The following is an 11,093-nucleotide window of genomic DNA, read 5'->3' as shown; positions in this document are numbered from 1 at the left end:
TTCTGATTTAGAAAAATAATTACTGTTACCTTCTCCTGTCTAGTTCACTGCAAGACTGCAGTCTAGATTTTCTGGTGTCTGAAGCACCAGAGAGTCTAGACCAGTGGTCTCCAACCTTAATTGGGGTGTGAGCTACTTTCGGAAAATAAAACCTCTGAAGGAGCTACCCCCTCCCTCCAATGCACGTGCATTCCTGTGAAAGTGGGTGTGGCCTCACAAAAGTGGGTGTGACCCCACAACTGCAAGTAATGCCCCCCCGTGTAGTGCCAGATACACAAATAATGCCCCTCAGCAGTGCTAGATACACAAACAATGCCCATCAGCAGTGGCGCACCCAGGGGGGGTTTCCGAGCACCCCCTCCACTAAAAAAAAATAATAATACTTTTTTATTTTTTTATTTTTTTAGCTGCATGAGTATTATTAATGGCTGTCTAGCGTCCTCTGCAGCCTGCTGTCTTCCTGGTGGCACTTGTAAATGCAATAAAAGTTTACTTTATTTTAATTATAGTACATATATATCCATGTGCATACATACAAACACATGTATATACATACATACATATAAACACACACACACACACACATACACACATGATATATATACATGTGTATATATATGTGTACTGTATGTGTGTGTATATATATATATATATATATATATATATGTATTCATGTTTAATATACTATGTATATGTGTATATGCATGTGTGTGTGTGTGTGTGTGTAAATATATATATATATATATATATATACAGTATATATATGTGTATATATATATACACACACACACACAGACACACTAGTTTTACGGACCCAGCATATACTGGGTCACCTCAGTCCCCACCCCCGTGATTGGCTCCGCCCAGTTCTGGAAACCCCCCATGCAAATCCTGCTCAGCAGTGCTAGATATATAAACAATGCCCCCCAGCAGTGCCAGATACACAAATAATGCCCCCCAGCAGTGCCGGATACAATGCCCCCACCAGTGCCAGATACAATTCCCCCCACAGTGCCATTTAAAATGCCCCCCCCCCCCCGCAGTGTCCGATATAGTGCCCCACACAGTGCTAAACCTTGCTGGCTTCTTCTACTGCCTACTGCTCCTTCTGTATGAGGGACGGAAGGGGTAGAGAGCGCAGCACGCACCTCTCCTGTGAAGTCCGGTGAGTGGCTATGGTGAGGGTGACAGAGTCTCTGGTAGTGGAGGGCATTTAAAAATTAAGGGAGGAGGAGTGCCAGTGACTGCCCAAGCCCGTGCGCTGTGTGAGCTACCGAAAATACTGTGGAGAGCTACCGGTAGCTCGCGAGCTACTGGTTGGAGATCACTGGTCTAGCCTGTAGCCTTGCAGTGAACCAGACAGATGGAGGTAACAGTAATTATTTTATTTTACAAAAACAAAGAGATTGGGTAGTAGGTACTGTGGGGAGGAGAGTTGGTAGACTGAAGGTATGTCTAGGCTGCCTGCCTTGTTAATAAGTGCATTTAGCAATGAATAACCAAAATTGCAGTCAGCTTTCAAATAGAAGCAGGATATTTTACAGGGGTGGTCTTCAGTATGCCGCCAGCCGGGATCCCGGCGACCAGCATACCGGCGCCGGGATGCTGACACATATTCTTCCCCTTGGGGGTCCATGACCCCCCTGGAGGGAGAATAAATAGCTTGGCGAGCGCAGCGAGCCCTCAAGGGACTCATTAGCGCTTGCCCAGCTGTCGGTATGCTGGCGGTCGGGATACTGGCACCGGTATGTTGGCCCCCAGCCACTCATACAACAGCCATTTTACAGGACTCTTTAGGAGCATGTAAATGTATTGACAAGCACAGCTCCACAGGACAAAATATTGCAAATTTTATTACATAAGATGACACAGTGCACTTTGTGGAAACAAGCCTTTTTAAATGTAGAGACTGCTAGCAACTCCAAGCAGAGAAATCAGCAAGTACAGTAGGACAGTTGACAGCATATAATGAAAAGAATGGAGGGTAAGAAAAGTGGGGAGGGGGGGGGGTTAGTGAAGAGGACTTTATAAGGTGTGGGAAATAATGTCCAGGAAGAAGTAGGTGCATAGTGGAGAGAAACTGGGTGGATAGAGTGTAAAGTGGAGAGAAGCTGGGTGGATAGCGAGCATAGTGGAGAGGAGCTTGGTGGATAGAGTGTATAGTGGAGAGAAGCTGGGTGGATAGAGTGCATAGTGGAGAGAAGCTGGGTGGATAGAGTGCATAGTGGAGAGAAGCTGGGTGGATAGAGTGCATAGTGGAGAGAAGCTGGGTGGATAGAGTGCATAGTGGAGAGAAGCTGGGTGGATAGAGTGCATAGTGGAGAGAATCTGGGTGGATAGAGTGTATAGTGGAAAGAAGCTGGGTGGATAGAATGCATAGTGGAGATAATCTGGGTGGATAGAGTGCATAGTGTAGAGAAGCTGGGTGGATAGAGTGCATAGTGGAGAGAAGCTGGGTGGATAAAGTGCATAGTGGAAAGACGCTGGGTGGATAGAGTGCATAGTGGAGAGAAGCTGGGTGGATAGAGTACATAGTGGAGAGAAGCTGAGTGGATAGAGTGCATAGTGGAGAGAAGCTGGGTGGATAGAGTGAATAGTGGAGAGAAGCTGGGTGGATAGAGTGCATAGTGGAGAGAAGCTGGGTGGATAGAGTACATAGTGGAGAGAAACTGAGTGGATAGAGTGCATAGTGGAGAGAAGCTGGGTGGATAGAGTGCATAGTGGAGAGAAGCTGGGTGGATAGATTGTATAGTGGAGAGAAGTAGGAAGAGGCGGGCTTGTATTCTTTAAAATCCATGACAATATAATTTATATAGAAGATCATGGATACAAACATAAATCATGTGTATAGGTTTATTCTTAGGGCAGCATACCTATTTGTGCTGTTGTCTATGTCAATTTTGGTCCACAAGTATTTTGTCAATCCTGTGTATTATTTTATTTTTTATTATTCTGATGGTTTTTGAGATATACAATAATTTTCCATATAAACAGGAATACTAGTAACTATGATAATATGTGGGAAAAAGGTAAGAGCCAATGGGGTCATTTTGAGTTGTTCGCTCGTTGACGATTTTCCGCAACGGAGCGATTAAAGCGAAAATGCGCATGCGCATGCTACGCAGCGCATATGCGCTAAGTATTTTAGCACAAAACTTAGTAGATTTACTCACGTCCGAATGAAGAATTGTCATCATTGAAGTGATCGGAGTATGATTGACAGGAAGTGGGTGTTTCTGGGCGGAAACTGACCATTTATCTGGGAGTGTGCGGAAAAACGCAGGCGTGCCAGGATAAAACGTGGGAGTGTCTGGAGAAATGGGGGAGTGGCTGGCCGAACGCAGGGCGTGTTTGTGATGTCAAACCAGGAACGAAAGGGGCTGAGCTGATCGCAGTGTAGGAGTAAGTCTCCAGCTACTCAGAAACTGCTAAGAATTATTTATTCGCAATTCTGCTACTCTTTCGTTTGCAATTCTGCTATGCAAAGATACACTCCCAGATGGCGGCGGCGTAGTGTGTGCAATGCTGCTAAAAGCAGCTAGCGATCGAACAACTCGGAATGACCCCCAATGTTTCAGTCTGGAACGAGTGTTATCTGTAATCCTTCACTGATGCTGTCCGCTCAATAAAAAGGGGCAGCATCTTCATTTTAGGGAGGTTGAAACAACAAAGTTTTGGGCATGGATTTAATCATACTCAACTATAAGTGAGTGATCACCCAAGATACCACTACTGTGAGTAATTTAAATCAGACCATGTATAAAGTAATTTAATGCATTTTTTTGCCCAGTTATACAATGTGTCATTATTGCTGTATGATTTTGGTTGTTCTATTCAAATTTCACAAATCTTAATGCTGTAGTTGATGAAGAGAACCTGAACTACGAGATGGGTCTGGGAATTTGTATAGCTAAGAAGGGTGATGGAAGAAACATTACAGAATGTGGCTCTGGTTGTGTAGGGCTACTCATTAATAGTTAAAAATGAATTAATTGATGGGGCAGTTTATATGATGGTTGTCACGAATGAGCAAGTCTGTGATCCATATCGTGACCCTTGGGCTGTGATGATGTAGGTGTATGAGTGACGTGAGGAGGATGCAATATGGACATTCTCACGGTTTTACAGATTAGGCACACTAGTGGCACGTAGGAACCACGAACTGTTGATATGCAAGGATACTGAAATGGAACCAGAAGCCACCAGGTCACCGGGCGACCTCTCACTTAATGATCATAGAGACCAGTAGTATTTAGGTTACAGGTTGCGCTGGTTCATGTATGTTATAGATCAGACCCCCCGTTCTAATAATAGTTCTAAAAATTCTGAATTCAGATCAGGGGGGTGCTACCACAGGCAAATAAATATCAGCTTGGAACACTTGGGAAAGGGTAAGGGGAAAGGACTGATTGCCCTAAAGTGGTGCACAATAGTAAACATCATCAAACATAACTTTTAATGTATAGTGTATATCAAAAGCTAGCAAAATATAAATTAAAATCAAAAAGGTAAGTGTAAAGAAAAAGAAATGTGATTAAAATAAGAATGCTGCACACTGAGAGTCTCAGTGAATTCTAATTCTCACAATACATTTATATGAATTAGTGTATATGTCTCATTTATGGAAAATTTCTGTGATGGTCTATTGTTATCAACTATTCAACTCAAATCGATTCACTTGTGTGTTCCACTATAGAGTTAACAACACTGTGTGTGTATTAATTTGCTATATTAGTTTCAATTTGTTATTAGTTCCAAATAGTTTTCTTTTTATAAAGACATTGTGTCATCATTGTGTCTATCTCATTTAAGAATATTAATGCAGAGACAAGAATGTGCAAGAGATTCAATTATCCTGTATGATTTTTACACATGTAAATGTGTTCCATTAACAATGAACAGTTTCAGCCCTGTTCAAGTGTGTTCCTAAGATTTATTATTTACTATTTCAATGAGGCTTGTTAATGTTACCATAAGATTCAAAAAGTGTAACACTTACCTTTTTGATTTTAACTTATATTTTGCTAGCTTTAAAGATATACACTATACATTAAAAGTAATGTTTTATTGATGTTTACTATTGTGTACCACTTTAGGGCAATCAGTCCTTTCCCCTTACCCTTTCCCAAGTGTACCAAGCTGATCATAGAGACCAGTCAGGCCAGAGAACCACTCCAGAAACAAAGAAAATACCTGGAACTTAAAGCAGCATAGTACTGGCAGCATGGAACTGGAATCCAAATCAGGAATCAGGATCTTATGTAACCACGAAAGAGCTTGAGAAATATATATCCCTGCTACTGCTTTGACGCTAACCTGGTCCCGGAATCCGGATAAGGAACTCAGAACACTTAACAATCCATATAAAACGTCCGGCATGGCGGAGTAAGCAGCAGCTCCTGTGTGCTCCTCCACTGCTACAAGCCCCACCACTCACTGACGGACCGTCCTGACTCTCAGCTCCAGTCCTCGGCACAGGACGTCACCCGCTGCCTGCTCTCCCCCTCCCAGCCCGATACCCGCTCGTCCTGTGTGCGCTCGCATGGGGCGCTGCGGGTCGGGCCTGTACGGCGGCTGACGGCTGCGCTCTGAGGCCGGCGGCTGCGGACGGCGCTGGAAGCGGTGCTCGCTGCCCGCTCTCCTAAGCGCAAAAAGAGGCATCACTCCCTCGGAGCACTTCCGTCACCCAGACGCTAATAACAGTGACGCCCTGGGGTAATCAGTGCCCCATTACAGTGTCCAGTATCGAACTCCTGTCACAGGCCTCAACATCACCGGCCAGTTTAACATTTAATGTGATCCCTGCACACCATGGAAAAGTTCTTGGGCCCACCAGCAGCATCCAAGATTTCACCACCAGCACTGCCTCCTAGGCAGGAAAAGCGTTGTGCAGACCAGACACCCACGACCAGCTCTGATTCTAGCCCAGTGAAACCTGCAGCTAAGAAATCAGTCAAGGACACCTCTGATGCCTCACAACTACAGGTACATGATAATATTACCTCTCCCAGTGCCCCCTTAACTTATAAGGATATGGTAGCTGCCATCCATGATACGATGGCCCCTCTGCTGCAGAAAGCGGTTGGGGATATTACTTTACAACTGCAGCAACTCTCAAGCAGAGTATCTAACACCGAGATTAGCTTGGGGGTCACTATGGATGAGGTTGAAAATTTGAAATCCACTGTGGGGCGTCTGGAGAAGGACAATAAGCATCTTCTTGACAAAATGGATAATATAGAAAACTGCACGCGCAGGTGCAATTTACGTATAATTGGTTTACCCGAATCTTTTAAAGGACCAGGGCTGGAGCAATTTGTTCGGAATACCTTACCGAAAATGCTTAACGTTGAGGCTGAATGTGCTGACATGGTGATTGAGCGTGTACATAGAATGGGGGACCAGTCGCGTACAGGCTCTAATAGACCACGTGTGGTCATTTTCAAAACCCTGAACTTTCTTCATAAAGACGCCATTTGAAAAGCTTCTCGCAAAGTAGAGCTCCGGTGGGAGGGAGTCCCTCTGCGGATTTTTCAAGATTACTCTGCTGAACTTTCTCGCCTTCGTAAAGCTTTCAACCCTGTCTGTGCCTTCCTGGTTAAAAATAAACGGAAATTTGCTATGCTGTACCCAGCTCGACTCAGGATTTTCCAGGGATCCTCCTTCACTGACTTTTCTACCCCCGGTGATGCTGAAGCATATCTTAAAGAAGAAGCTGACTCGCTTGCACAGGATATCTCTGATGGCTCTGCTGGGTGACTCTTTCCTCGTATTTATTTTCAGGTTTCAGGCGTCCCATTTACAAATTTGACTACGTTGCTGATGTAAAGTTTTGGCACTGCGTACAGCTTTGCCTCATTCTATATGTTTTGGTGATCATTTAGTGAGCTTGACAAGTTGTTTTATTAATAATATTATATTCTAAAGTTGCTGGTGGCAGCGGAGAGGCCCCCGCCACCCTATTGGTTCTTTATGGTTATAACCACCATCTGTTTTTGTTTCACCCGAAGTCGGTTTACTACCATTTTCATTTCTTATGTAATGTCTACTTCATTACTCTTGCTTTTGCTGTCTGACTTTCTCTTTTTCAATATCTTTATGTTTGTCACTCCTGTCATGGTCTTCTTCCCTCATGTGTTCCCCCCCCCCCCCCCCCAACTCCCTCCAGCTTCTATAGGGATGCGATATTGTAACATGATTTACCCTTGCCAGATGTTAAATTTTTCTTTTTTGAGGTATGGCTACGGTTAAGATATGTACATTTAATGTCGGAGGCATAAACACACCTGCTAAGAGACGAAAGATACTATCCTATATGAATAAAAATCATATTGACATTGCATGTTTGCAGGAGACGCACCTGATTCTCAAGGAAACAAAAAAGTTACAGATGTTGAACTGGTCTTTATTAGGCGCTGCATCGCTTAATTCAAAATCCTGTGGAGTGGCAATTTTAGCGAGACGCTCTCTTCCCATCGAAGTAATGTCGGTGGATGCCGATCCAGAGGGTAGATACGTGCTTGTGCATTGCAAACTGGGTAATACATTTTACCACATATGTACCGTTTACGCCCCTAATACTTATAAAAAAAACTTTTTTTCCTCACTCATGGCTAAACTTTATACCTGTGACCTATCTTCCCTGATTCTCTGTGGTGATTTAAATTTAGTCTCCTCCCTGTATCTAGACAAATCCCAATATACAAGTCGGTCTCGACCTCTCCCCAAATTAGGCGTTCCTTGGCTTGCCAAGAGACTTAATTTAGTGGATACCTGGCGAGCTTTAAATCCTACAGAAAAAAAGTTTACATGCCTCTCAATGGTTCACAATACCTGGTCTCGTATAGACTACATCTTAGTTGCTTCTCTACTATTCCCTAATATTCGCCAAGCCACCATTGAACCGATTTCTATCTCAGATCATGGACTGGTATGGGTTGAACTGGCTTATACAATGGAAAAATCCTCTCCTCCTTTATGGAAATTTCCTTCACATCTAGCTAAATCAGATAGTTTTAAAAACAAGTGTGAGGATATCTGGGAGAATTTTCGATTGGATAACTTAATACATGAATCGGAGAACCCTTCCCTTTTTTGGCAAACCGCCAAAACAGTTCTGAGGGGTGAAGTGATCTCCTATAATTCGCATCTTAGGAAAACCCTTAATCAGACGTACATGGAAACTCAAAACATCCTATCAATGGCCTATCAGTCTTTTAAATTACGGCCCTCTCTGGAAAACAAAACAGCTTATATTTTGGCTAAAACTACTTATAATGATCTTTTGCACTTAGCAGGTGATAAATATCAGTTTAATGTAAGTTACAAGTTTCACCGCTTTGGGAACAGGGCGGGTAAACTTCTTACTTCATTATTACAGGGATCCAGGAAACCAATGGTAGTCCATCCCTTACAAAATCTAGATGGCTCCCTGTCCTCTTCTAATGCTCAGATTGCGGCCATTATGCGGGAATATTACGTATCCTTATATTTTTCTCCTGACCCGGGAGATGCCCTTACCCCTCATGATATATACCCCCACAGCCCCACTTCTGGGACAACCTTCCTTTACCCCAAGTGCCAGCTGAGATGATCCCCTCCCTAACTTCTCCCATTACCCTTTCTGAAATCCTAACAACTATAAAATGTCTTAAACCTTGCAAAACCCCAGGGCCAGATGGCTACACAAAAGAATTTTATAAGCTCATGTCCCCCAAGATAGGTTCGACTTTGCAGGCTGTCTTTAACAAAATTCTGACCGAGGGGATTCTTCCTGACAGATTCACAGACGCAGTGATCAAAGTACTACCCAAAGCAGGCAGAGACCTTTCCTTACCGGGCTCCTATAGGCCTATCTCACTATTAAATGTGGATTTTAAAATTTTCACTTCCATATTAGCGCAGAGACTGAAGCCAGTTCTGCCCTTACTTATTCATAAAGACCAAACAGGTCTCATAACTGGTTGACATTCTGTAGTGAATCTTAGACGGGTCCTCTCGGTCATTCAACATGCCAACTTGTCCTCCTCCCCCCCGGCACTTATCTTATCTATAGACGCGGAAAAGGCCTTCGACCTTTTATTATGGCCCTATCTTTTAAAAACCCTACACAGATTTGGCTTCCCTAATTCTTTCATTTCCATTATCCGCACATTATATTCTTCTCCTTCTTCTCTCGTCTGCCTTTATCTTGCAAAGGGGGACGAGACAAGGCTGTCCCCTTTCCCCACTCCTTTTTGATCTGTCGATCGAGCCTCTAGCTATAGCTGTTCGTAACTCACCACATATTCATGGTATTACCATTGAGTCGCAGGTTTTGAAAATTGCACTATTTGCTGACGATACACTTTTGTTTTTAACGAATCCAGAACAATCGCTACCGTCCTTATTACAAATGATTCATTCCTTTGGGAAAATAGCAGGTTATAGAATCAATGTTAATAAGTCGGAACTTTTGCTCCTGGGCAATTTATCACCTTCTATATTATCCCACCCCGATATTCCATCCTTTAAAGTGACCCATTCCCATTTCAAATATCTAGGTATTAATATTTGCTCTGATCTCCTTAATCTTTATAAAATTAACTATTCCCCTCTCATAGATAACTTAGCCCTCAAAATGAATTCCTGGAAAGACTTACCGTTGTCTCTTCTGGGGAGGTTAGAGGTGATTAAATGTATTATTTTCCCCAAGTTATTTTACTTTATGCAAATGCTTCCTATTTCATTGACACTTTCTGATACTCTTAGGCTCGAAGCACTTTTTTCTAAGTTTCTTTGGCAAGGCAAAAGACCACGCATAGCCAGGCAGAAACTAAAATCTCCTAAAGTGAAGGGTGGCTTTGCTGCTCCTGATATCCAGGCATACTCACTAGCAGTTCAGTTCTGCTATATTATTGACTGGCTCCATGCTACATCTCACTATGTTGATTATGAGTTAGATTTAGCGATTATCTCTCCATACGCTCCTAGTGCGCTAATATACTTGCACTCCACCCAGATACCCTCCCAATTAAAGAACCATATATTATTTAAAGATACTTTTAACGCTTGGTTAACCATCAATAAACATTGTCACCGTGATCCTCATTTTTCCAAATATATCCCGTTGTGGGGTAACCCAGCATTTCCACCCTCACTGCACAATGCTACGTACTCCCTCTGGAAGGAAAAGGGCCTCGACTCCTTCCACAAAGTGTTTGACCCTGGAGGAGTCCTTTACTCCTTTTCTGATCTATGCCAACAATTTAACTTGTCTCCACGCCACATGTATATGTATTTCCAGGTGCGTCACTTTGTACTTTCTCATGGTGCCTTGACTCAATTGAAAGATTCCCATAAGGCATACCCTGCTTCTCAGGCTATTGATGCTCTCCTGCATTCTTCCCAGGTGCGACCATTTAAGGTGAAATATGTCTATTCCATTTTGATATCTTGTCTACCCACCGTACAATGGGACAATTTGTTCCTGAAATGGAAGGCTGACATCCCTGCTTTAGTTAGCTGTTCAGATATTATACAACCCTGTGAAAGATCACTGAAATTTTTGTCATCAGCTCATATGTTACCCTCCGAATCTGGTGAATGTCTTAAATGTGGGAAGGCCTCAGCATCTTTTATACATTGTGTATGGGAATGTAGAAAAATTAGAAGATTTTGGTGTAAACTTTTTGCCTATATCAATAGACTATTCTCCTTGAATGTATCACCAGATCAGTTAGCTTGTCTTACCTTAAACTTTGCGAACTGGCGGACCACCCCAAGAAGTCTCTCTCTTCTCAGTGTAATCCTTACACTTGGCAAAAAATGTATCTTGATTAAGTGGGTTAAGCGCTCCGCTCCTTCCCTTGCGGAAGTCCAGCAAAAACTACTGCAGTTATTGTATTATGATAGAAAAACGGTTTTAACTTCACCTTTCTTTAGCACGCGAAAGTTTTGCCACAAATGGAGCCCTTTCATTGACACTTTGCCTCCGCATACCAAACAACATATCTTGAAAACCTTGGACTGCTCATTGTTGTCTTATGAATCATTTGCCAGAGTTTGAGCAATTTAACTGGTTTCTTTTTCAAACCGAGTATTTATCTATTCTT

Source organism: Pseudophryne corroboree, chromosome 4 (genome assembly GCF_028390025.1).
Source record: "Pseudophryne corroboree isolate aPseCor3 chromosome 4, aPseCor3.hap2, whole genome shotgun sequence".
In the NCBI taxonomy this organism is placed as follows: domain Eukaryota; kingdom Metazoa; phylum Chordata; class Amphibia; order Anura; family Myobatrachidae; genus Pseudophryne; species Pseudophryne corroboree.
The sequence above is the reverse complement of the archived record's forward strand: the minus strand, read 5'-3'. Positions refer to the sequence as shown.